The sequence below is a fragment of the Tachyglossus aculeatus genome, chromosome 11 (assembly GCF_015852505.1).
Source record: "Tachyglossus aculeatus isolate mTacAcu1 chromosome 11, mTacAcu1.pri, whole genome shotgun sequence".
Lineage (NCBI taxonomy): Eukaryota > Metazoa > Chordata > Mammalia > Monotremata > Tachyglossidae > Tachyglossus > Tachyglossus aculeatus.
The window spans coordinates 28,884,252-28,909,851 of record NC_052076.1 but is presented as its reverse complement, the minus strand read 5'-3'; the positions used below and the strand labels follow the sequence as shown (position 1 = coordinate 28,909,851).

At 46.0% G+C, this 25,600-nt stretch overlaps 1 protein-coding gene across 4 annotated transcripts in view; it reads right to left on the bottom strand.

Moving 5' to 3' along the window:
- Positions 1–24,920, bottom strand: part of CBX1 (chromobox 1) — a 58,649-nt gene extending 33,729 nt beyond the window's left edge. Inside the window, exon 1 of one of the 4 annotated variants that reach the window (XM_038753864.1) lies at positions 24,852–24,920. The gene's annotated coding sequence lies outside the window, so the exon portion shown is untranslated. Of the gene's footprint in view, positions 1–1,757; positions 1,857–24,851 lie in introns of those variants that run through there. The other 3 variants (XM_038753866.1, XM_038753865.1, XM_038753867.1) reach the window with 3 other exon arrangements.
- Positions 24,921–25,600: the final 680 nt, after the last annotated feature.

The following is a 25,600-nucleotide window of genomic DNA, read 5'->3' as shown; positions in this document are numbered from 1 at the left end:
CAATAAATACGACTGACTGACTGACATTATTATCAGGGACACTGGCGAGGTTTATTTTGTTAGTACGTTTGGTTTTCTTCTCTGTCTCCCCCTTCTAGACTGTGAGCCCACTATTGGGTAGGGACTGTCTCTATACGTTGCCAACTTGTACTTCCCAAGCGCTTAGTACAGTGCTCTGCACACAGTAAGCGCTCAATAAATACGATCGATGATGATGACAGATGGAGAAGAGACAGGCTGAGAGGGAGAGAGAAAATTCCAACTGGTTCCCCGCCAAACAAATTCGAGTGGCACAGGGACCGCTCAACCCAACCATGGTGCATTGCTGGGCATTGCATTATCTCCTTGGCACTGGCTGCCAAGGGGTTAGGGGTGGGAGGGTGAGGAGGGGGAAAGAAATCACATGCCAAGCAAGAGGAGATCCTTGCAGAGCCACTGCAACCAGAGGAGAGAAATCCTGGGAAGCAGTGTGGCCTAGTGGAAAGAGCGCGGGCCTAAGACTCGGTGACTTAACCGTCACTTGTCTAAAATTCCCTCTCTATAACCCCCTGCCCTTCACTCTCCAAACAAGGTTAGGAAACCGGGCCAGGGAAGGTTGTCGGGGGCTTAAGACTTCCTGGACGGGGGCCACTCAGTTCACAACTTTTTGTGAACTCCACATTCACAAGACCACCGCTTCCAAAAGAGTTCATCAATCAATCAATCGTATTTATTGAGCGCTCACTGTGTGCAGAGCACTGGACTAAGCGCTTGGGAAGTACAAGTTGGCAACATATAGAGACAGCCCCTACCCAACAGTGGGCTCACAGTCTAAAAGTTCACGGTTCATGATGATGATGATGACATCTGTTAAGCGCTTACTACGTGCAAAGCACTGTTCTAAGCGCTGGGGGGATACAAGGTGATCGGGTTGTCCCACGTGGGGCTCACAGTTTTAATCCCCATTTTCCAGATGAGGTAACTGAGGCTCAGAGAAGTGAAGTGACTTGCCCAAGGTCACACAGCAGACATGTGGTGGAGCTGGGATTCGAACCCATGACCTCTGACTCCAAAGCCCGGGCTCTTTCCCCTGAGCCACGCTGCTTCTCCGGTTCATGGGTTCCTTTTTTTCCCCAGTTCGATAATCGGAGGAAAAATCACCCGGGGCCTTCTTCCAGCCTAATGTTCATAATCAATCAATCAATCAATCGTATTTATTGAGCGCTTACTATGTGCAGAGCACTGTACTAAGCGCTCGGGAAGTACAAATTGGCATCACATAGAGACAGTCCCTACCCAACAGTGGGCTCACAGTCTAAAAGGGGGAGACAGAGAACAGAACCAAACATACCAACAAAATAAAATAAATAGGATAGAAATGTACAAGTAAAATAAATAGAGTAATAAATATGTACAACCATATATACATATATACAGGTGCTGTGGGGAAGGGAAGGAGGTAAGATGGGGGGATGGAGAGGTGGACGAGGGGGAGAGGAAAGAAGGGGCTCAGTCTGGGAAGGCCTCCTGGAGGAGGTGAGCTCTCAGCAGGGCCTTGAAGGGAGGAAGATTAGATTAGACTAACGCAATCGGGCAAATATGAGCAGCAGCATTGAAAGGAAGAAAACTCAGGAAGCAGGAATGGCGCGGGCCGGACAGAAAACCCTTGACTGGTCCGGTTTAAATGTATTTCTGACCAACGGTCAGGAGATTAGAGCGGCCACAAATCCGCCTTCCCCGAATGCACAGACTTTGGGGCCTCTGCCGAACACACTTACCAGGGGCCCAGCTCCCCGGCCCCGCTGGACGATAGGAAGTGGACGGATCGAGTTTCACCCGCACAGGGCTCGGGAATTCTCTGGGCCATTCCTTTCACCCTCCCTTTCCAGCCCAGGGAAAAACACCATGCTAACTGGCTGTGGAACATCCCCCTCTCCTGGAGCAGATGGCCGGAGCCGAAGGAGCAGTTCCATGGGAGGCGACGGGTCGCTCCCTCTCTCGCTAGCTCTCTGTTTCTGTGAGGAGAGGAAGGTTGAATGCGTTGGGTGGGCTGGTTGTAACTTGTCTCTAGACAAAACAGTCTCACCGAGGGACGTCTTCTCAGGAGAGGAAGCTTGAATGCATTGGGTGGTCTGGTTGTAACTTGTCTCTAGACAAAACAGTCTCGCCGAGGGACGTCTTCTCGCCCCCTCCTACTCCAATCCGGCCCGCACACTTTGCTCCTCTAAAGCAAACCTTCTCGCTGGACCCTGATTTCATCATCATCCATCATATTTATTGAGCGCTTACTATGTGCAGAGCACTGTACTAAGCGCTTGGGAAGTACAAATTGGCAACATATAGAGACAGTCCCTACCCAACAGTGGGCTCACAGTCTAAAAGGACCTGACAAGGTCCAGAGAGGGGGGGTCCAGAGAGAGCTGGGGGGGGGGGGTCTAGAGACAGCAGGGGAGGCCAGTCCAGGGAGAGCAGGGGGGGTCAATTCCAGAGAAGGTTGGGGGGGGCAGGTCGAGAGAGGGCAGGGGCAGGCAGGTCCATCATCATCATCATCATCAATCGTATTTATTGAGCGCTTACTATGTGCAGAGCACTGTACTAAGCGCTTGGGAAGTACAAATTGGCAACATATAGAGACGGTCCCTACCCAACAGTGGGCTCACAGTCTAAAAGGGGGAGACAGAGAACAAGACCAAACATACTAACAAAATAAAATAAATAGAATAGACATGTACAAATAAAATAAAGAGTAATAAATATGTACAAACATATATCCATATATACAGGTGCTGTGGGGAAGGGAAGGAGGTAAGATGGGGGGATGGAGAGGGGGGCGCGGGGGAGAGGAAGGAAGGGGCTCAGTCTGGGAAGGCCTCCTGGAGGAGGCCTCCAATCAATCAATCAATCAATCAAGCTCCTATCAATCAATCGTATTTATTGAGCGCTTACCGTCCAGATACAGCGGGGGGAGCGCCATTTGATAGAGCCGGTGGGGAGGGGCAGGTCCAGAGAGAACAGGAGGGCAGGTCCAGAGAGGGCGTGGGGGGGGCAGGTCCGGGGCGGGGGGGGGGGGGGGGGCAGGTCCAGGGAGAGCAGGGGGGCAGGTCCAGGGAGAGTAGGGGGGCAGGTCCAGAGAGAGAAGGGGGGGCAGGTCCACAGAGAGAAGGGGGGGAGCAGACAGAGCAGGGAGGGCAGGGTGCCGGTCCAGAGAGAACAGGGGAGGAAGGCAAGGGGGGCATGCAGAGAATGCGGGGGGTGGGGGAGGCGGTCTAGAGACAGCAGGGGGGGGCCGGTCCAGAGATGACAGGGCATATCGGTGCAGAGAGGGTTGGGGGGGCAAGGCCACAGAGGGCAGGGGGGCCAGGGCTAGAGAGAGAGGGGTGGGCCTCTGTGGAGAGAGCAGGTGGGGCCAGTCCAGGGAGAGCAGTGAGGCAGCCAGCCCAGAGAGAGCAGGGAGGCAGGTCCAGATAGACCGGGGGTGGGGGGGGTCCAGAGAGAGCATTGGGGGGGTGGGGGCAGATCCAGAGAGAGACCGAGGGGGCCGGTCCAGCGACGGCAGAGGGGGGCTGGTCCAGGGAGAGTGGGGGTCCCCCCCCGCCCGCTGGAGTCATGCCCATGTCCGACCTATCGCCCACATCCTGCCTCCGGCCGGGAACGCCCTCCCTCTTTATATCTGACAGACCATCACGCTCCCCACCTTCAGGGCCTTATCCATCTATCCTTACCCATGGATCCATGTACTTCAGGGCCTTATCCATCCATCCTTATCCATGTACTCTTATCCAGAGTACAGTGCTCTGCACACAGTAAGCGCTCAATAAATACGATTGATGATGATGATGATGATGATGATCCATCTCCTCCAAGAGGCCTTCCCAGACTAGGCCCCCCATTTCCTCTCCTACCACTCCCTTCTGCGTCAATCAATCAATCAATCGTATTTAGTGAGCGCTTACTGGGTGCAGAGCACTGTACTAAGCGCTTGGGAAGTCCAAGTTGGCAACATATAGAGACGGTCCCTACCCAACAGTGGGCTCACAGTCTAGGAGGGGGAGACAGGGAGCAAAACCAAACATATTAACAAAATAAAATAAATAGAATAGATATGTAAGTGTCACCCTTACACTTGGATTTTCACCCTTCATTCGCCCCTCCCTCAGCCCCACAGTACTTTTTACATATCCACAATTTTTTTATACTAATGTCTGTCTCCCCCTCTAATAATAACAATAATAATGATGATGGCATTTATTAAGCTCTTACTATGTACAAAGCACTGTTCTCAACACTGGGGAGGTTACAAGGTGATCAGGTTGTCCCACGGGGGGCTCACAGTCTTCATCCCCATTTTACAGATGAGGTACCTGAGGCCCAGAGAAGTGAAGTTGACTTGCCCAAAGTCACACAGCTGACAATTGGTGGGGCGGGATTTGAACCCATGACCTCTGACTCCAAAGCCCGGGCTCTTTCCACTGAGCCACGCTGCTTCTCATCATCATCATCATCAATCGTATTTATTGAGTGCTTACTGTGTGCAGAGCACTGTACTAAGTGCTTGGGAAGTACAAACTGGCAACATATAGAGGCAGTCCCTACCTAACAGTGGGCTCACAGCTGTTCGTGGGCTACCAACTCTGTTCTATTGCATTCTCATAATAATAATAATAATAATAATAATAATAATAATAATAATAATAATAATAATAATGGCATTATTAAGCACTTACTATGTGCAAAGCACTGTTCTAAGCACTGAAGCACCTGGAAGAGCGCACCGCACACGGTAAATACGACTGATTGATCCATACAGGAGCTGTGTAATTTTTCATGGTCACGGTAATGAGTTGCAGTAAATACTGCAGATTGTATTTACTCTGTTGATGCAAAGGCCGACAAAGCTGATCATCAGCCTTAATGTCTCCTTTCTAAAAGCATAAACTTCATGCAGCTATGCCTGGTGGCAAACTGATTCAGAAGAAACCCTCCGGTCATATTCACTGAGCGCTTGCTGGGTGCAGAGCACTGTACTAAGCGCTTAGGAGAGCAGTTGGTGGACAGGTTCCCTGCTCATGAGGAACTTGGATTGATGGTATTTCTTTAGCACTGAGTTCAGGGCGCCGTAGTAAGGATATGGGAGAGGACGACTGAGTTTGTACGTACGGTCCAATCACTTCATATAGTGCTCTATGAACAGTAAGCGCTCAATAAATACAAATGACTGACGGCCCTCGTGGAGTGGACAACCTAAATGGAAGAGCTCAGGTGAGGAATTGGGGCTGCACCATGAACAAAAGTAATAATGATACTATATGCTAAGCGCTTACTATATGCCAGGCAACGTACCAAGCACTGGGGTGGATACAAGCAAATTCATTCATTCATTCAATCGTATTTATTGAGCGCTTACTGTATGCACAGCACTGTACTAGGCGCTTGGGAAATACAAGTTGGCAACATACAGAGATGGTCCCTACCCAACAACGGGCTCACAGTTTAGAAGGGGGAGACAGACAACAAAACAAAACATATGGACAGGTGTCAAGTCGTCAGAATAAACAGAAATAAAGCTAGATCATCATCATCATCATCATCATCAATCGTATTTATTGAGCGCTTACTATGTGCAGAGCACTGTACTAAGCACTTGGGAAGTACAAATTGGCAACATATAGAGACAGTCCCTACCCAACAGTGGGCTCACAGTCTAAAAGGGGGAGACAGAGAACAAAACCAAACATACTAACAAAATAAAATAAATAGGATAGATATGTACAAGTAAATAAAGAGTAATAAATATGTACAAACCATTAACAAAATAAATAGAAGAGTAAATATGTACAGGTAAAATAGAGTAATAAATCTGTACAAACATATATACAGGTGCTGTGGGGAGGAGAAGGAGAGGAAAAAAGGGGCTCAGTCTGGGAAGGCCTCCTGGAGGAGGTGAGCTCTCAGATTGGACACAGTCCCTGTCCCACATAGGGCTCACAGTCTTCATCCCCACTCTCCAGATGAGAAAACTGAGGCCCAGTGAACTGAGGCCCAGGCAAGTGGCGGTGCCAGGATTAGAACCCAGGTCCTTCTGACTCCAAAGGCCGGCCTGGATTCACGAGGCCACACTGCTTCTCATTCATTCATTTTTCATTCAATCGTATTTATTGAGCGCTTACTGTATGCAGAGCACTGTACTAAGCGCTTGGGAAGTACAAGTCGGCAATGTATAGAGACGGTCCCTACCCAACAACGGGCTCACAGGCTAGAGTGGGGGAGACAGACAACAGGGGAAGAATGGGTGAAACTACAGAGAGAATTGGCCATTCCCTCAATAGTATTTATTGAGCCCCAACTATACTTCCCAAGCGCTTAGTCCAGTGCTCTGCACACAGTAAGCGCTCAATAAATACGATTGAATGAATCCCCCCCTTACCTCCTTCCCATCCCCACAGCACCTGTATATATGTATATATATTTGTATGTATTTATTACTCTATTTTATTTGTGCATATTTATTTTATTTTGTTAATATGTTTTGTTTTGTTCTCTGTCTCCCCCTTCTAGACTGTGAGCCCACTGTTGGGTAGGGACCGTCCCTATGTGTTGTCCACTTGTACTTCCCAAGCGCTTAGTACAGTGCTCTGCACACAGTAAGCGCTCAATAAATACGATTGAATGAATGAATGAGAGAAAGTAGGTAAGAAGCAGTTAACCCATGCATCACAGCATGGGGAGGAAGCAGGAGCGGGAAGCGGGAAGCGCTTAGTATAGTGCTCTGCACACAGTAAGCGCTCAATAAATACGATTGATGATGAGAAGAAAAGAGAAGCAAGGCCTGTAGATTTTTAAAACCGTGTGTAGGACTCAGGGATGAGTCTCGCTCCTGGGCCACTGAAAGTCGAGCAAGCCCGTTCCTTGAGAGAGAAGCAGCGTGGCTCAGTGGAAAGATCCCGGGCTTGGGAGTCAGAGGTCATGGGTTCTAATCCCGCCTCCACCACTTGTCGGCTGTGTGACTTTGGGCAAGTCACTTCACTTCTCTGGGCCTCAGTTCCCTCATCTGGAAAATGGGGATGAAGACTGTGAGCCCCATGTGGGACAACCTAATCACCTTGTATCCCCCCAGCGCTTAGAACAGTGCTCCCAGACTAAGCCCCCCTCCTTCCTCTCCCTTCCCCATCCCCCCGCTTTACCTCCTTCCCCTCCCCACAGCACCTGTATATATGTTTGTACGTATTTATTCCTCTATTTTATTTGTACATATTTTTCTATTTATTTTATTTGGTTTATATGTTTTGTTTTGTTGTCTGTCTCCCCCTTCTAATCAATCGTATTTATTGAGCGCTTACTGTGTGCAGAGCACTGTACTAAGCGCTTGGGAAGTACAAGCTGGCAACATATAGAGACAGTCATCATCATCATCAATCGTATTTATTGAGCGCTTACTGTGTGCAGAGCACTGTACTAAGCGCTTGGGAAGTACAAGCTGGCAACATATAGAGACAGTCATCATCATCATCATCAATCGTATTTACTGAGCGCTTACTGTGTGCAGAGCACTGTACTAAGCGCTTGGGAAGTACAAGTTGGCAACATATAAAGATGGTCCCTACCCAACAGTGGGCTCACAGTCTAGAAGGGGGAGACAGAGAACAAAACCAAACATACTAACAAAATAAAATAAATAGAATAGATAGGTACAAGTAAAATAAATCAATCAATAAATAAATAGAGTAATAAAGTTGGCAACATATAGAGACGGTCCCACTGTTGGGAGCCCACTGTTGGGTAGGGGCCGTCTCTAGATGTTGCCAACTTGGACTTCCCAAGCGCTTAGTACAGTGCTCTGCACACAGTAAGCGCTCAATAAATACGATTGATTGATTGACACTAACAAAATAAAATAAATAGAATAGATAGGTACAAGTAAAATAAATAGAGTAATAAATATGTACAAGCATATATACATATATACAGGTGCTGTTGGGAAGGGACTGCCTCTATATGTTGCAAACTTGTACTTCCCAAGCACTTAGTACAGTGCTCTGCACACAGTACGCGCTCAATAAATCAATCAATCATATTTATTGAGCGCTTACTATGTGCAGAGCACTGTACTAAGCGCTTGGGAAGTACAAATTGGCCACATATAAAAATAAATAAAACAAATAAATACGATTGAATCATCATCAATCGTATTTATTGAGCGCTTACTCTGTGCAGAGCACTGTCCTAAGCGCTTGGGAAGTACAAATTGGCCACATATAAAAATAAGTAAAACAAATAAATACGATTGAATCATCATCATCATCAATCGCATTTATTGAGCGCTTACTACGTGCAGAGCACTGTACTAAGCGCTTGGGAAGTACAAACTGGCAACATATAAAAATAAATAAAACAAATAAATACGATTGAATCATCATCATCATCAATCGTATTTATTGAGCGCTTACTCTGTGCAGAGCACTGTCCTAAGCGCTTGGGAAGTACAAATTGGCAACATGTAAAAATAAATAAAACAAATAAATACGATTGAATCATCATCATCATCAATCGCATTTATTGAGCGCTTACTCTGTGCAGAGCACTGTCCTAAGCGCTTGGGAAGTACAAACTGGCAACATATAAAAATAAATAAAACAAATAAATACGACTGAATGAATGACAGACAAGCCGAGGATAAACAAAAACCAAGAGGGTCTGCCCAGGGGATGCCTTAAAAAATAAAAATCGAGAGGCGAGCGGAGGGGGTGAGGAGGGACGACGACACAGGCTGTCCAGGTCGAACTCGCTCCTTCCACTGTTTTCCTGGGCTGCCTCCGGCCGCGGCTGGAATAAATGGTTTCCAGATGGAAAACTTGACACCGCACAAGGGCTGCCTTCGCCCCTGGCAGACCCACGGAGACACACGCGCTTTTTCTCAGAGGGTGGAGTGGTGCCAAGGGGTTGCTGCCAGGATCTCGGGTGGGCAGCCTACACAAATCCCGCCTGAGCTGGGCGCCGGCTGAACCGCTGGGCATCCGTGGCTTCCCTGGATTAGCGTGGCCTAGTGGATGGGAATCGGAAGGACCTGGATTCTAATCCCGGCCCCGCCACCTGTCTGCTGTGTGGCCTCGGGCAGGCCGCTTTCATTCGTTCAATCGCATTGATTGAGTGCTTACTGGAGAAGCAGCGTGGCTCAGTGGAAAGAGCCCGGGCTTTGGAGTCGGAGGTCGTGGGTTCGAATCCCGGCTCCGCCACATGTCTGCTGCAAGTCACTTCACTTCTCTGAGCCTCAGTTCCCTCATCTGTCGAATGGGGATTAAGGCTGCGAGCCCCACGTGGGACAACCTGATCACTTTGTATCCCCCCAAGCGCTTAGAACGGTGCTTTGCACATAGTAAGCGCTTAACAAATGCCAACATTATTATTATTATTACTGGGCACTGTACTAAGCGCTTGGGAGAGAAGGCCGAAGCGTCAAAGTGCTCCAGGCAAATTTCCCTCACAAGAACCCACCTCCAATTCCCCCCAGGGCTCTAACTACCCAAATGAAAGGCAGAATTGAGTTTTTTTTTTCTTTTGTGGTATTTATTAAGCACTTACTATCATCATCATCATCAATCGTATTTACTGAGCGCTTACTACGTTCAGAGCACTGTACTAAGCGCTTGGGAAGTACAAATTGGCAACATATAGAGACAGTCCCTACCCAACAGTGGGCTCATGTGCCAGCCACTGTACTACAGCATCCCTGGCAGAAAATAAGATATACACATCCAAAGTACTTACTGAGGGTACAATATAATACACAATAAATGGACACGTTCTCTGCTGACGAGGAGCTTATAGTCTAGAGTGGGAGGGAGACACAATCATTAATATAAACTTCCCTGTGCCTCAGTTCCCTCATCTGTAAAATGGGGACGAAGATTGTGAGCCCCATGTGCGACAGAGTCGGTCCAACCTGATTAGCTTGCATCCACCCCAGCGCTTAGTACAGTGCTGGACACAGACTAAGCACTTAAATACCAATATTACTGAAATGTTCACTGCTTTGAACGAGAAGCTGCCAGAAGCCTGGACTCCTCCCCGACTGTCTGCAAGCTACACTGGTCTCTGAAGCCAAGTTTGGCTTGTAAACGTTCCCCCTGTTTGAGCTGAGTTTGAGAAAGAAGAAAACATGGAAAAAGGTGGGAAAGAAGAGGAGAATGCAGAGCTCCTGGGTGGAAAAATGTTCCTTCCACACCATCGGGGAAGGCCAAAGCATCAAAGGGCTCCAGGCAAATTTCCCTCACAAAATCCAACCTCCAATTCCCCCCAGGGCTTTGACTGTCCAAATGAAAGGTGGAATTTCTGGGAAGCCCCTGTTTATTTTTTTTACGGTATATATTAAGCACTTACTATGTGCCAGGCACTGTACTACGGCATATATGTATATTTGTTTGTACATATTTATTACTCTATTTATTTTACTTGTACATATTTATTCTATTTATTTTATTTTGTTAATATGTTTTGTTTTGTTGTCTGTCTCCCCCTTCTAGACTGTGAGCCCACTGTTGGGAAGGGAATGTATATGTTGCTAACTTGTACTTCCCAAGCTCTTAGTACAGTGCTCTGCACACAGTAAGCGTTCAATAAATACGATTGAATGAATGAATGAATGAATCCCTGGCAGAAGATGATACACATCCCAAGCGCTTAGTACAGTGCTCTGCACACAGTAAGCGCTCAATAAATACGATTAAATGAATCCCCCCTTACCTCCTTCCCCTCCCCATAGCACCTGTGTATATATATTTGTACGTATTTATTACTCTATTTTATTTGTACATATTTCTTTTATTTTGTTAATATGTTTTGTTTTGTTCTCTGTCTCCCCCTTCTAGACTGTGAGCCCGCTGTTGGATAGGGACCGTCTCTATATGTTGCCAACTTGTACCTCCCAAGCGCTTAGTACAGTGCTCTGCACACAGTAAGCGCTCAATAAATACGATTGAATGAATCCAAAGTACTTATTGAGCATTTACTCTGTACAGAGTACTGTACTAAATGCTTCGGAGAGTCAAACGGAGGTGAAGACTTGCTCCCTGCCCTCAAGGAGCCTATTCACAGGAATATCACTGGCTAAAGAGAACTAGGAGTGAGGACTCAAAATTTCAATCAATCAGTGGTTATTTACTGAGCACCTACTGTATGACGAGCACTGCACTAAGCACTTGGGAGAGTACGACAAAGTTGACAGACACGATCCCTGCCCTCAAAAAGCTTATGAATTACCAACAATTTTCAGTCTGGCAAACTGCCCGATCTCTCTCCATTGATCACCTCCACAATCTACTAGATGACAGTAGTTTGTAATTGAATTCTTTTGAGAAGTTAGAATAATAATAATCGTATTTGTTAAGCACTTACTATGTGTCCAGCACTGTACTAAGCGCTGGGGTAGACACAAGCTAATCAAGTTGACACCATCCCTGACCCACCTGGGACTCACAGTCTCAATCCCCATTTTACAGATGAGGGAGCTGAGGCCCAGAGAAGTGAAGTGACTTTCCCAAGGTCACCCGGCAGACAAGTGGCAGAGCCGAGATTAGAACCCAGCTCCTTCGGATTCCCTGGCCCTCTCTTCTCTAATCAAGAATCTAATCAATAAAATTGATTTTATTTTGTTAGTATGTTTGGTTTTGTTCTCTGTCTCCCCCTTTTAGACTGTGAGCCCAATGTTGGGTAGGGACTGTCTCTATATGTTGCCAGTTTGTACTTCCCAAGCGCTTAGTACAGTGCTCTGCACATAGTAAGCGCTCAATAAATACGATTGATGATGATGATGATGATGAAGAAGTCAGGAGCAGCAACAAGGCACAATGTTTTTAATGAAAAACTTAAGGCCTTGGGCAGGAAAAAAACCCCCAAAAACCCATCACAATAGGGAATGATTCTTCCTTGCTCCAAGAGTGATCCTCCCAACAGTTGTATACTCATGCCATCTTCTATATCCATGCCCGGGAGGCATCTAGGCAGCCCTAATCATGTCCTGATTTCAGTTACAAGTTTGAAAACTGTTGACACTGTAGACCTTTTCCTAAACACCGCAGACAACTCCTCACACTTTCTGGTGAAACTCCTCACACTTTCCATACTTCACGCTGCTGCCCGGATTATCTTTGTCCAGAAACGCTCTGGGCATATTACTGCCCTCCTCAAAAATCTCCAGTGGCTACCAATCAATCTGCGCATCAGGCAGAAACTCCTCACCCTGGGCTTCAAGGCTGTCCATCCATCCCCTCGCCCCCTCCTACCTCCCCTCCCTTCTCTCCTTGTCCAGCCTAGCCCGCACCCTCCACTCCTCCGCCGCTAATCTCCTCACCGTACCTCGTTCTCGCCTGTCCCGCCATCGACCCCCGGCCCACGTCCTCCCCCGGGCCTGGAATGCCCCCAATCCCTCTGCCCATCCGCCAAGCTAGCTCTCTTCCTCCCTTCAAGGCCCTGCTGAGAGCTCACCTCCTCCAGGAGGCCTTCCCAGACTGAGCCCCTCCCTTCCTCTCCCCCTTGTCCCCCTCTCCATCCCCCCCATTTTACCTCCTTCCCTTCCCCACAGCACCTGTATATATGTATATATGGTTGTACACATTTATTACTCTATTTATTTATTTATTTTACTTGTACATATCTATCCTATTTATTTTGTTAGTATGTTTGGTTTTGTTCTCCGTCTCCCCCTTTTAGACTGTGAGCCCACTGTTGGGTAGGGACTGTCTCTAGATGTTGCCAATTTGTACTTCCCAAGCGCTTAGTACAGTGCTCTGCACATAGTAAGCGCTCAATAAATACGATTGATGATGATGATGATGGTGACAAGGACCGGGGAGATCCTTCATCTGCCATCGCCTCCCTCACGTTCACATAATGAAATCCTGCTCCAGGAGGGCAAAGAATGGGTAAAAAAAAAAAGAAACACCAAAAAAACTCTCCAAAAGTCTCAGAGAAATGGCAGAATTTGGCCTCTTTGGCAACTTGTGGGGGGGAAAAGAGTGGAAATTGCTGTTACTTGGCAAACCTCTGATTTGAATCCCTTCCCTCCCACCAGAAGCATTCAATTGGAAATTGGCCCAGGGCAGGAGACCTGTTGGAGCCTGGAGTTTTTGGCATTTATCTGCCATGTCACTGGGAGATGGGGGAGGGGGCGAGGAGGAAAGAGGGACATTTTTCCGACATTTTCACGGCCACGGTCCCTGCTGACCCAAATCCAGTTTCTCCCACCTTGGGCGCAGGCCATCCCCTCCCCCTGGCCCGATGCCACCAAGCAGTCTCCCTCTATTCATTCAATCGTATTTCAATCGTATTTATTGAGCACTTACTGTGTGCAGAGCACTGTACTAAGCGCTTGGGAAGTCCAAGTTGGCAACACAGAGAGACGGTCCCTACCCAACAGTGGGCTCACAGTCTAGAAGGGAGAGACAGAGAACAAAATAAAACAGATTAACAAAATAAAATAAATATGCACAAATAAAATAATTAGAGTAAGAAATACGTACAAATATATATACAGGTGCTATGAGGAGGGGAAGGAGGTAAGGGGGGGGATTCATTCAATGGTATTTGTTGAGCGCTTACGGTGTGCAGAGCACTGTACTAAGCGCTTGGGAAATCCAAGTTGGCAACATATAGAGACGGTCCCTACCCAACAGTGGGCTCACAGTCTAGAAGGGGGAGACAGACAACAAAACAAAACATATTAACAAAATAAAATATGTACAAATACAAATTACAAAGTACAAATGAATGTACAAATAAACAAATCTACAAATAAATATGAACAAACAAACAGACTGTAAGCTCGTGGTGGGTTGGCACACGGTAAGCGCTCAATAAATATGACGGATCGATTGGAACATGCCCCCCAACTTTGTTCTACTGTACCTTCTCAAGCGCTCAGTACAGTCCTCCGCACAAAGTACACGCTCAATAAATACAATCGGTTGATTGGAACGTGCTATCAAATGTTATATTTCGCCCTCCCAGAGCCTAATACAGTTCTCTGCACACAGTAGGCACTCAATATGACCTACTGGAATATCATCATCATCAATCGTATTTATTGAGCGCTTATTATGTGCAGAGCACTGTACTAAGCGCTTGGGAAGCACAAATTGGCAACATATAGAGACAGTCCCTATCCAACAGTGGGCTCACAGTCTAAAAGGGGGAGACAGAGAACAAAACCAAACGTACTAACAAAATAAAAAGAATATGTCTATTGACTGCTATACTATCCTCTCCCGAGTGATGAGTACAGTTCTCGGCACACAGTATGCGCTCAATAAATATGACTGATCGGAACGTGTCTATTGACTCTGTTATACTGTCCTTTCCCAAGCGCTTAGTAATGATAGTATTTATGAAGCGCTTACTATGTGCCAAGCGCTGTTCTAAGCGCCAGGGTGGATACAAGATAATCAGGTTGTCCCACATGAGGCTCACAGTCTTAATCCCCATTTTACAGATAAGGTCACTGAGGTGCAGAGAATCAATCAATCGTATTTATTGAGCGCTTACTGTGTGCAGAGCACTGTACTAAGCGCTTGGGAAGTACAAGATGGCAACATACAGAGAAGAGAAGCAACTTGCCTAAAGTCACACAGCTGACAGGTGGCAGAGATGGGATTAAGTGCTTTGCACACAGTAAGTAAGCACTCAATAAATGTGATTGACTGAAGCATCTCTCCCAATTCTGCTCAGTGTCCTCTCCCAAGTGCTTAGTACAGTGTTCTGCACACAGGAAGCACTCAATCAATACAACTGACTGGAAAGTGTCTCCCAACTCTGTTCACAGTGTCCTCTCCCAAGCGTTTAGTACAGTGCTCTGCTCACAGTAAGAACTCACTAAACAGCACTAACTGCTTGGAATGAGCTACCAACTCTGTTATAACTTACACCCCAGCGCTTAGTACAGTGCTCTGCACACAGTCAGCGCTCAGTCAATCGACTGGATCGTGCTACCAACTCTGTTATAGTGTACACGGTGAGTGCCCACTAAATACCACTGACTGCACCGTGCTACCAATTCCAGTATACTGTCCTCTCCCAAGCGTTTAGTACAGTGCTCTGCTCACGGTAAGAACTCACTAAACAGCACTAACTGCTTGGAATGAGCTACCAACTCTGTTATAACTTACATCCCAGCGCTTAGTACAGTGCTCTGCACACAGTCAGTGCTCATTCAATCGACTGGAACGTGCTACCAACTCTGTTATGGTGTACACGGTGAGTGCCCACTAAATACCACTGACTGACCGCACCGTGCTACCAATTCCAGTATACTGTCCTTTCCCAAGCGCTTAGTACAGTGCCCTGCACACAGTCTGCACTCAATCGACCGATAGAACTGTTCTATTCTCCTCTCCCAAGCGTTCAGCAGTTTCTAATAACAATAATAATAATAATAATAATGGCATTTGTTAAGCGCTTATTCTGTGCCAAGCACTGTTTTAAGCACCGGGGGAGATACAGGATAAGCAGGTTGCCCCATATGGGGCTCACAGTCTGCATCCCCATCTTCCAGGTGAGGGAACTGAGTCCCAGAGAGGTAAAGTGACTTGGAAAGTACAAATCGGCAACAGATAGAGACGGTCCCTACCCAACAATGGGCTCACAGTCTAGAAGGGGGAGACAGAACAAAACAAAGCACATAGACAGGAGTCAAAACCGTCATAACAAACAGAATTATAGCTACATTCATTCATTCAATCGTATTTATGGAGCGCTTACTGTGTGCAGCGCACTGTACTAAGAGCTTGGGAGCGTACCTTATAACAATAACGGACACACTCCCTGCTTGGATGTCCTGCTGATTTCTCAATCTCTACAAATTCCACACCGAACTTTTCATCTCCCCTCCCCGATTTTTCATCTCCTCCCTTTCATTATTTTCTCACCTCGGTCGATAGCAACTTCCCTGACTCAGAATCCCCAATCTCGCTGTCATTCAATCGTATTTATGGCGCGCTTACTGTGTGCAGAGCACTGGACTAAGCGCTTCACCTCCTCCAGGCCTTCCCAGACTGAGCCCCTTCCTTCCTCTCCCCCTCGTCCCCCTCTCCATCCCCCGCATCTTACCTCCTTCCCTTCCCCACAGCACCTGTATATATGTTTGTACATATTTATTACTCTATTTATTTTACTTGTACCTATCTATTCTATTTTATTTTGTTAGTATGTTTTGTTCTCTGTCTCCCCCTTCTAGACTGTGAGCCCGCTGTTGGGTAGGGACTGTCTCTATATGTTGCCAGCTTGTACTTCCCAAGCGCTTAGTACAGTGCTCTGCACACAGTAAGCGCTCAATAAATACGATGGATTGATTGGGAAGTCCAAGTCGGCAACAGAGACGGTCCCTACCCAACAATGGGCTCACAGTCTAGAAGACTCATTCAATCGTATTTATTGAGCACTTATGGTGTGCAGAGCATTGGACTAAGCGCTTGGAAAGTACAAATCGGCGACAGAAATAATCCCTACCCAACAACGGGCTCACAGTCTAGAAGAGTCATTCAATCGTATTTATTGAGCGCTTACTGTGTGCAGAGCACTGGACTAAGCGCTTGGGAAGTCCAAGGCGGCAACAGATAGAGACGGTCCCTACCCAACAACGGGCTCACAGTCTAGACGGGGGAGACAGACAACAAAACAGAACACGTAGACAGGTGTCAAAACCGTTGGAGCAAATAGAATTATAGCTCTATGCACATCATTAACAAAATAAATAGAGTATTAAATATGTACGAGTAAAATAAATGGTGATAAATCTGTACAAATCTATCCAAGTGCTGTGGGGAGGGGAAGGGTGTAGGGCAGAGGGGGGGATAGGACTGAGCCCCCTTTTTCCTCTCCTCCTCCCCATCCCCCCTGCCCTACCTCCTTCCCCTCCCCACAGCACCTGTAGATATGTTGGTACAGATTTATTACTCCATTTATTTTACTTGTACATACTTACTATTCTATTTATTTTGTTCATGATGTGCATGAAGCTTTACTTCTGTTTATTCTGATGACTTGACACCTGTCCACATGTTTTGTTTTGTTGTCTGTCTCCCCCTTCTAGACTGTGAGCCCACTGTTGGGTAGGGACCATCTCTATGTGTTGCCAACTTGTAGATCCCAAGTGCTCTGCACACAGTAAGCGCTCAATAAATACGATTGATTGATTGATTTTGTTGTCTGTCTCCCCCTTCTAGACTGTGAGCCCGTTGTTGGGCAGGGACCGTCTCTATATGTTGCCAACTTGGCCTTCCCAAGCGCTTAGTCCAGTGCTCTGCACACAGTAGGCGCTCAATAAATACGATGGAATGAATCTTCTAGACTGTGAGCCCGTTGGTGGGTAGGGATTATCTCTATCTGTTGCTGATTTGTACTTCCCAAGTTCTCAGTCCAGTGCTCTGAACACCGTAAGCACTCAATAAATAAATAAATCAGCCTCTTCTACTGCATCAGCCTCCTCTCAGATCTCCCATCCTCCTGTCTCTCCCCACTTCAATCCATACTTCACGCTGCTGCCCAGATTGTCTTTGTCCAGAAACGCTCTGGGCATGTTACTCCCCTCCTCAAAAATCTCCAGTGGCTACCAATCAATCTGCGCATCAGGCAGAAACTCCTCGCCCTGGGCTTCAAGGCTGTCCATCCATCCCCTCGCCCCCTCCTACCTCACCTCCCTTCTTTCCTTCTCCAGCCCAGCCCGCACCCTCCGCTCGTCTGCCACCACTAACCTCTTCACTGGGCCTCATTCTCGCCTGTCCCGCCACCAACCTCTGGCCCACGTCCTCCCCCGGGCCTGGAATGCCCCCAATCCCTCTGCCCATCCGCCAAGCTAGCTCTCTTCCTCCCTTCAAAGCCCTACTGAGAGCTCACCTCCTCCAGGAGGCCTTCCCACACTGAGCCCACTCCTTCCTCTCCCTCTCCTCCCCCTCCTCACCCCCCCACCTTACCTCCTTCCCCTCCCCACAGCACCTGTATATATGTTTGTACGTATTTATTACTCTATTTTATTTGTACATATTTATTCTATTTATTTTATTTTGTTAATATGTTTTATTTTGTTGTCTGTCGCCCCGTTCTAGACTGTGAGCCCGCTGTTGGGTAGGGACCGTCTCTATGTGTTGCCAACTTCTACTTCCCAAGCGCTTAGTACAGTGCTCTGCACACAGTAAGCGCTCAATACGATTCAATGAATGAATGAATACGAATGAATGAATCTTCTAGACTGTGAGCCCGTTGTTGGGTAGGGACCATCTCTATAAATTGCCGATTTGTACTTCCCAGGCACTTAGTCCAGTGCTCTGCACACCACAGGCGCTCAATAAATACAACTGAATGAGCACTTGTACATATTTGTACAGATTTATTACTCTATTTTACCTGTACATATTTGCTATTCTATTTGGTTAATGATGTGCATATAGCTATAATTCTATTTATTCTGACGGCTTTGACACCTGTCTACATGTTTTGCTTTGTTGTCTGTCTCCCCCTTCTAGACTGTGAGCCCACTGTTGGGTAGTGACCGTCTCAATCTGTTGCCGACTTGGACTTCCCAAGCGCCTAGTCCAGTGCTCTGCACACATAAAGCGCTCAATAAACACGTGAGCCCGCTGTTGGGTAGGGACCGTCTCTGTATGTTGCCGACTGGGACTTCCTAAGCGCTTAGTCCAGTGCTCTGCACACAGTAAGCGCTCAATAAATACGTGAGCCTGCTGTTGGGTAGGGACTGTCTCTCTCTGTTGCCGACTTGGACTTCCCAAGCCCTTAGTACAGGGCTCTGCACACAGTAAGTGCTCAATAAATATGTGAGCCCGCTGTTGGGTAGGGACCGTCTCTATATGTTGCCAACCTGGACTTCCCAAGCGCTTTGTAAAGTGCTCTGCACACAGTAAGTGCTCATTAACTTCTCTGTGCCTCAGTTCCCTCATCTGAAAAATGGGGATTAAAACTGTGAGCCCCCCGTGGGTCAACCTGATCACCTTGTAACCTCCCCAGTGCTTAGAACAGTGCTTTGCACATAGTAAGCGCTTAACAAATATCATTAAAAAAATACGATTGAATGAATGAATGAATGCATGAATGTGGGAAGGCCTCCTGGAGGAGGTGAGCTCTCAGTAGAGCTTTGAAGGGATTTGTGTGTGTGTGTTCCCAACCCCTGCTCCTCGGGGGGGGGGGGGGGGGGGGTGGCGGTTTCTCTCTGCGTGCGTTTATTGAGCACTTACTGTGTGCACAGCACTGTACTAGGCACTTGGGAAGTACAAGTGGACAACACATAGGGACGGTCCCTACCCAACTGCGGGCTCACAGTCTAGAAGGGGGAGACAGACAACAAAACAAAACATATTAACAAAATAACATAAATAGAATAGTAAATATGTGCAAGTAAAATAAATAAAGTAATAAATTTGTACAAACACTAAGCGCTTGGGAAGGACAAGTCGGCAACTCCAACTCGTACTTCCCAAGAGCTTAGTACAGTGCTCTGCACACAGTAAGCGCTCAATAAATACGATTGAATGAATAGAGAGACGGTCTCACAGCGGGCTCACAGTCTAGAAGGGGGAGACAGACAACTAAAGAAAACATATTAACAAAATAACATAAATAGAATAGTAAATATGTCCAAGTAAAATAAATAGAGTACGAAATCTGTACAAACACTAAGGGCTTGTGGAAGGACAAGGCGGCAACAGAGAGAGAGACGGTTCCTACCCAACAGCGGGCTCACAGTCTAGTAGGGGGAGACGGCAAAACAAAGCATATTAACAAAATAAAATAGAATGAATATGTCCAAGTAAAATCAATAAATGAATAGAGTAATTGATATGTACAAACACTAAGCACTTGGGAAGGACAAGTCGGCAACAGAGAAAGACGGCCCCTACCCAACGGCAGGCTCACAGTCTAGAAGGGGGAGAAAGATGACAAAAGAAAACATATTAACAAAATCAAATAAATAGAATGAATATATCCAAGTAAAATAAATAAATGAATAGAGTAATAGATATGTACAAACACTAAGCGCGTGGGAAGGACAAGTTGCCAACAGAGAGAGACAGTCCCTACCCAACGGCGGGCTCACAGTCTAGAAGGGGGAGAAAGATGACAAAAGAAAACATATTAATAAAATAAATAAATATGAACAAGTAAAATAGAGTGGTTAATCTGTACAAACACTACGCGCTTGGGAAGGACAAGTCGGCAACACCAACTCGTACTTCCCAAGAGCTTAGTACAGTGCTCTGCACACATTAAGCGCTCAATAAATACAATTGAATGAATGGAGAGACGGTCCCTACCCAACAGCGGGCTCACAGTCTAGAAGGGGAGAAAGATGACAAAAGAAAACATATTAACAAAATAAAATAAATAGAATAAATATGTACAAGTAAAGTAGATTAATTAATCTGTACAAACACTAAGCGCTTGGGAAGGACAAGTCGGCAACAGAGAGAGACGGTCCCTACCCAACAGTGGGCTCACAGTCTAGAAGGGGGAGAAAGATGACAAAAGAAAACATATTAACAAAATAAAATAAATAGAATGAATATATCCAAGTACAATAAATAAATGAATAGCGTAATAGATATGTACAAATACTAAGCGCTTGGGAAGGACAGTCGGCAACAGAGAGAAACAGTCCCTACCCAACAGTGGGCTCACAGTCTAGAAGGGGGAGAAAGACGACAAAAGAAAACATATTAGCAAAATAAAATAAATGGAATAAATATGTACAAGTAAAATAGAGTAATTAATCTGTACAAACACTAAGCGCTTGGGAAGGACAAGTCGGCAACATACAGAGACGGTCCCTACCCAACAGTGGGCTCACAGTCTAGAAGGGGGAGGAAGACAACAAAAGGAAACATATTAACAAAATAAAATAAATAGAATAAATATGCACAAGTAAAATAGAGTAATAAATATGTACAAGCACTAAGCGCTTGGGAAGGACAAGTCGGCAACACCAACTCGTACTTCCCAAGAGCTTAGTACAGTGCTCTGCACATATTAAGCGCTCAATAAATACGATTGAATGAATAGAGAGACGGTCCCTACCCAACAGCGGGCTCACAGTCTAGAAGGGGGAGAAAGATGACTAAATAAAACATATTAACAAAATAACAAATAGAATAAATATGTACAAGTAAAATAGAGTAATTAATCTGTACAAACACCAAGCGCCTGGGAAAGACAAGTCGGCAACAGAGAGAGACGGTCCCTGCCCAACAGTGGGCTCACAGTCTAGAAGGGGGAAACAGACGACAAAAGAAAACATATTAACAAAATCAAATAAATAGAATGAATATATCCAAGTAAAATAAATAAATGAATAGAGTAACAGATATGTACAATCTGTACAAACACTAAGTGCTTGGGAAGGACAAGTCGGCAACATACAGAGACGGCCCCTACCCAACGGCGGGCTCACAGTCTAGAAGGGGGAGACAGACGACAAAAGAAAACATATTAACAAAATAAAATAAATAGAATAAGTACGTACAAGTAAAATAGAGTAATTAATCTGTACAAACACTAAGCGCTTGGGAAGGACAAGTCGGCAACAGAGAGAGACGGTCCCTGCCCAAGAAGCGGGCTCACAGTCTAGAAGGGGGAGACAGACGACAAAAGAAAACATATTAACAAAATAAAATGCACAGAATAAATATGCACAAGTAAAATAGAGTAATAAATCTGTACAAGCACTAAGCGCTTGGGAAGGACAAGTCGGCAACAGAGAGAGACGGTCCCTACCCAACAGTGGGCTCACAGTCTAGAAGGGGGAGACAGACGACAAAAGAAAACATATTAACAAAATCAAATAAATAGAATGAATATATCCAAGTAAAATAAATAAATGAATAGAGTAACAGATGTACAATCTGTACAAACACTAAGCGCTTGGGAAGGACAAGTCGGCAACATACAGAGACGGTCCCTACCCAACGGCGGGCTCACAGTCTAGAAGGGGGAGAAAGACGACAAAAGAAAACATATTAAGAAAATAAAATAAATAGAATAAATATATACAAGTAAAATAAATAGAGTAATAGATATGTACAAACACTAGGCGCTTGGGAAGGACACGTCGGCAACATACAGAGACGGTCCCTACTCAAACGGCGGGCTCACAGTCTAGAAGTGGGAGAAAGACTACAAAAGAAAACATATTAACAAAATAAAATAAATAGAATAAGTACGTACAAGTAAAATAGAGTAATTACTCTGTAAAAACACTAAGCGCTTGGGAAGGACAAGTCGGCAACATACAGAGACGGGCCCTACCCAACAGTGGGCTCACAGTCTAGAAGGGGGAGAAAGACGACAAAAGAAAACATATTAACAAAATCAAATAAATAGAATGAATATATCCAAGTAAAATAAATAAATGAATAGCGTAATAGATATGTACAAACACTAAGGGCTTGGGAAGGACAAGTCGGCAACATACAGAGACGGTCCCTACCCAACAGTGGGCTCACAGTCTAGAAGGGGAAAAAAGACGACAAAAGAAAACATATTAGCAAAATAAAATAAATAGAATAAATATGAACAAGTAAAATAAAGTGATTAATCTGTACAAACACTAAGCGCTTGGGAAGGACAAGTCGGCAACATAGGGAGACGGTCCCTACCCAACAGCGGGCTCACAGTCTAGAAGGGGGAGAAAGACGACAAAAGAAAACATATTAAGAAAATAAAATAAATAGAATAAATATATACAAGTAAAATAAATAGAGTAATAGATATGTACAAACACTAGGCGCTTGGGAAGGACAAGTCGACAACATACAGAGACGGTCCCTACCCAACAGCGGGCACACAGTCTAGAAGGGGGAGACAGACGGCAAAAGAAAAGATATTAACAAAATAAAATAAATAGAATGACTATATCCAAGTAAAATAAATAAATGAATAGCGTAATAGATCTGTACAAACACTAAGCGCTTGGGAAGGACAAGTCGGCAACATACAGAGACGGTCCCTACCCAACAGTGGGCTCACAGTCTAGAAGGGGAAAAAAGACGACAAAAGAAAACATATTAGCAAAATAAAATAAATAGAATAAATATGAACAAGTAAAATAAAGTGATTAATCTGTACAAACACTAAGCGCTTGGGAAGGACAAGTCGGCAACAGAGAGAGACGGTCCCTACCCAACAGTGGGCTCACAGTCTAGAAGGGGGAGAAAGATGACAAAAGAAAACATATTAACAAAATCAAATAAATAGAATGAATATATCCACGTAAAATAAATAAATGAATAGCGTAATAGATATGTACAAACACTAAGCGCTTGGGAAGGACAAGTCGGCAACATACAGAGACGGTCCCTACCCAACAGTGGGCTCACAGTCTAGAAGGGGGAGAGAGACGACAAAAGAAAACATATTAACAAAATAAAATAAATAGAATGACTATATCCAAGTAAAATAAATAAATGAATAGCGTAATAGATCTGTACAAACACTAAGCGCTTGGGAAGGACAAGTCGACAACATACAGAGACGGTCCCTACCCAACAGCGGGCTCACAGTCTAGAAGGGGGAGAAAGACGACAAAAGAAAACATATTAACAAAATAAAATAAATAGAATAAATATGAACAAGTAAAATAAAGTGATTAATCTGTACAAACACTAAGCGCTTGGGAAGGACAAGTCGGCAACATAGGGAGACGGTCCCTACCCAACAGTGGGCTTACAGTCTAGAAGGGTGAGAAAGATGACAAAAGAAAACATATTAACAAAATCAAATAAATAGAATGAATATATCCAAGTAAAATAAATAAATGAATAGCGTAATAGATCTGTACAAACACTAAGCGCTTGGGAAGGACAAGTCGGCAACATACAGAGACGGGCCCTACCCAACAGTGGGCTCACAGTCTAGAAGGGGGAGAGAGACGACAAAAGAAAACATATTAACAAAATAAAATAAATAGAATGACTATATCCAAGTAAAATAAATAAATGAATAGCGTAATAGATCTGTACAAACACTAAGCGCTTGGGAAGGACAAGTCGGCAACATACAGAGACGGTCCCTACCCAACAGTGGGCTCACAGTCTAGAAGGGGAAAAAAGACGACAAAAGAAAACATATTAGCAAAATAAAATAAATAGAATAAATATGAACAAGTAAAATAAAGTGATTAATCTGTATAAACACTAAGCGCTTGGGAAGGACAAGTCGGCAACATAGGGAGACGGTCCCTACCCAACAGTGGGCTTACAGTCTAGAAGGGGGAGAAAGATGACAAAAGAAAACATATTAACAAAATAAAATAAATAGAATGACTATATCCAAGTAAAATAAATAAATGAATAGCGTAATAGATATGTACAAACACTAAGCGCTTGGGAAGGACAAGTCAGCAACATACAGAGACGGTCCCTACCCAACAGCGGGCTCACAGTCTAGAAGGGGGAGACAGACGACAAAAGAAAACATATTAACAAAATAAAATAAATAGAATAAATATGTACAAGTAAAATAGAGGAATAAATCTGTACAAGCACTAAGCGCTTGGGAAGGACAAGTCGGCAACAGAGAGAGACAGTCCCTACCCAACAGTGGGCTCACAGTCTAGAAGGGGGAGACAGAGAAGAAAAGAAAACATATTAACAAAATAAAATAAATAGAATAAATATGAACAAGAAAAATAAAGTGATTAATCTGTACAAACACTAAGCGCTTGGGAAGGACAAGTTGGCAACAGAGAGAGAGACGGCCCCTGCCCACAGGCGGCCTCCCCCCCGCGCCGCCTCCTCCTCAGACGGCCGCCCCGCCTGTGCGCATGCGCCGCGCCCCGCGCGCGCGCCCGCCGCCGCCCGCTTCTCGTCAGGCGGGGGGCGCCTCACCTCGGGGCAGCGTCCGCTCGGGCCGAGGGGAACGGGGGGGTCCGACGAGGGGGGGGGGGTCTCCGACGGGGGGGTCCGGCGGGGGTCCGACGGGGGGGGGGGTCCGGTTTCCTCGTCCTCCCCTCAGCAGCTCCGCCGGGCCCCGCTCCGCGCCCTCCTCCGCCGCCGCCGAACAAAAGAGCCCCGGCCGCCGGGGCTGCCCGCCCTCTCTAGCGCGCAGGCGCCGAGACCCCCGCGCGCGACCCGTCGTCCGCCGGACTACCACTCCCACAGTGCCCCGCGCGCGCGCCCCGTCGTCCGCCCGACTACAACTCCCACAGTGCCCCGCGCGCGCGCCCCGTCGCCCGCCCGACTACAACTCCCACAGTGCCCCGCGCGCGCCCCGTCATCCGCAGGACTACAACTCCCACAATGACCCGCGCCGCCACACCGGAAACGCAGGCCTCCCCTCCGCCTCTTGGGAGTTGTAGTCTCGCAGCGTGGGTCGTTCATTCCATCGCATTGAATTCATTCAATCAATCAATCAATCAATCGTATTTATTGAGCGCTTACTGTGTGCAGAGCACTGGACTAAGCGCTTGGGAAGCCCAAGTTGGCAACATATAGAGACGGTCCCTACCCAACAGTGGGCTTACAGTCATTCATTCAATCGTATTTATTGAGCGCTTACTTTGTACATATAATAATAGTGATGGCATTTGTTAGGCGCTTACTATGCGCAAAGCACTGCTCTAAGCGCTGGGGAGGTT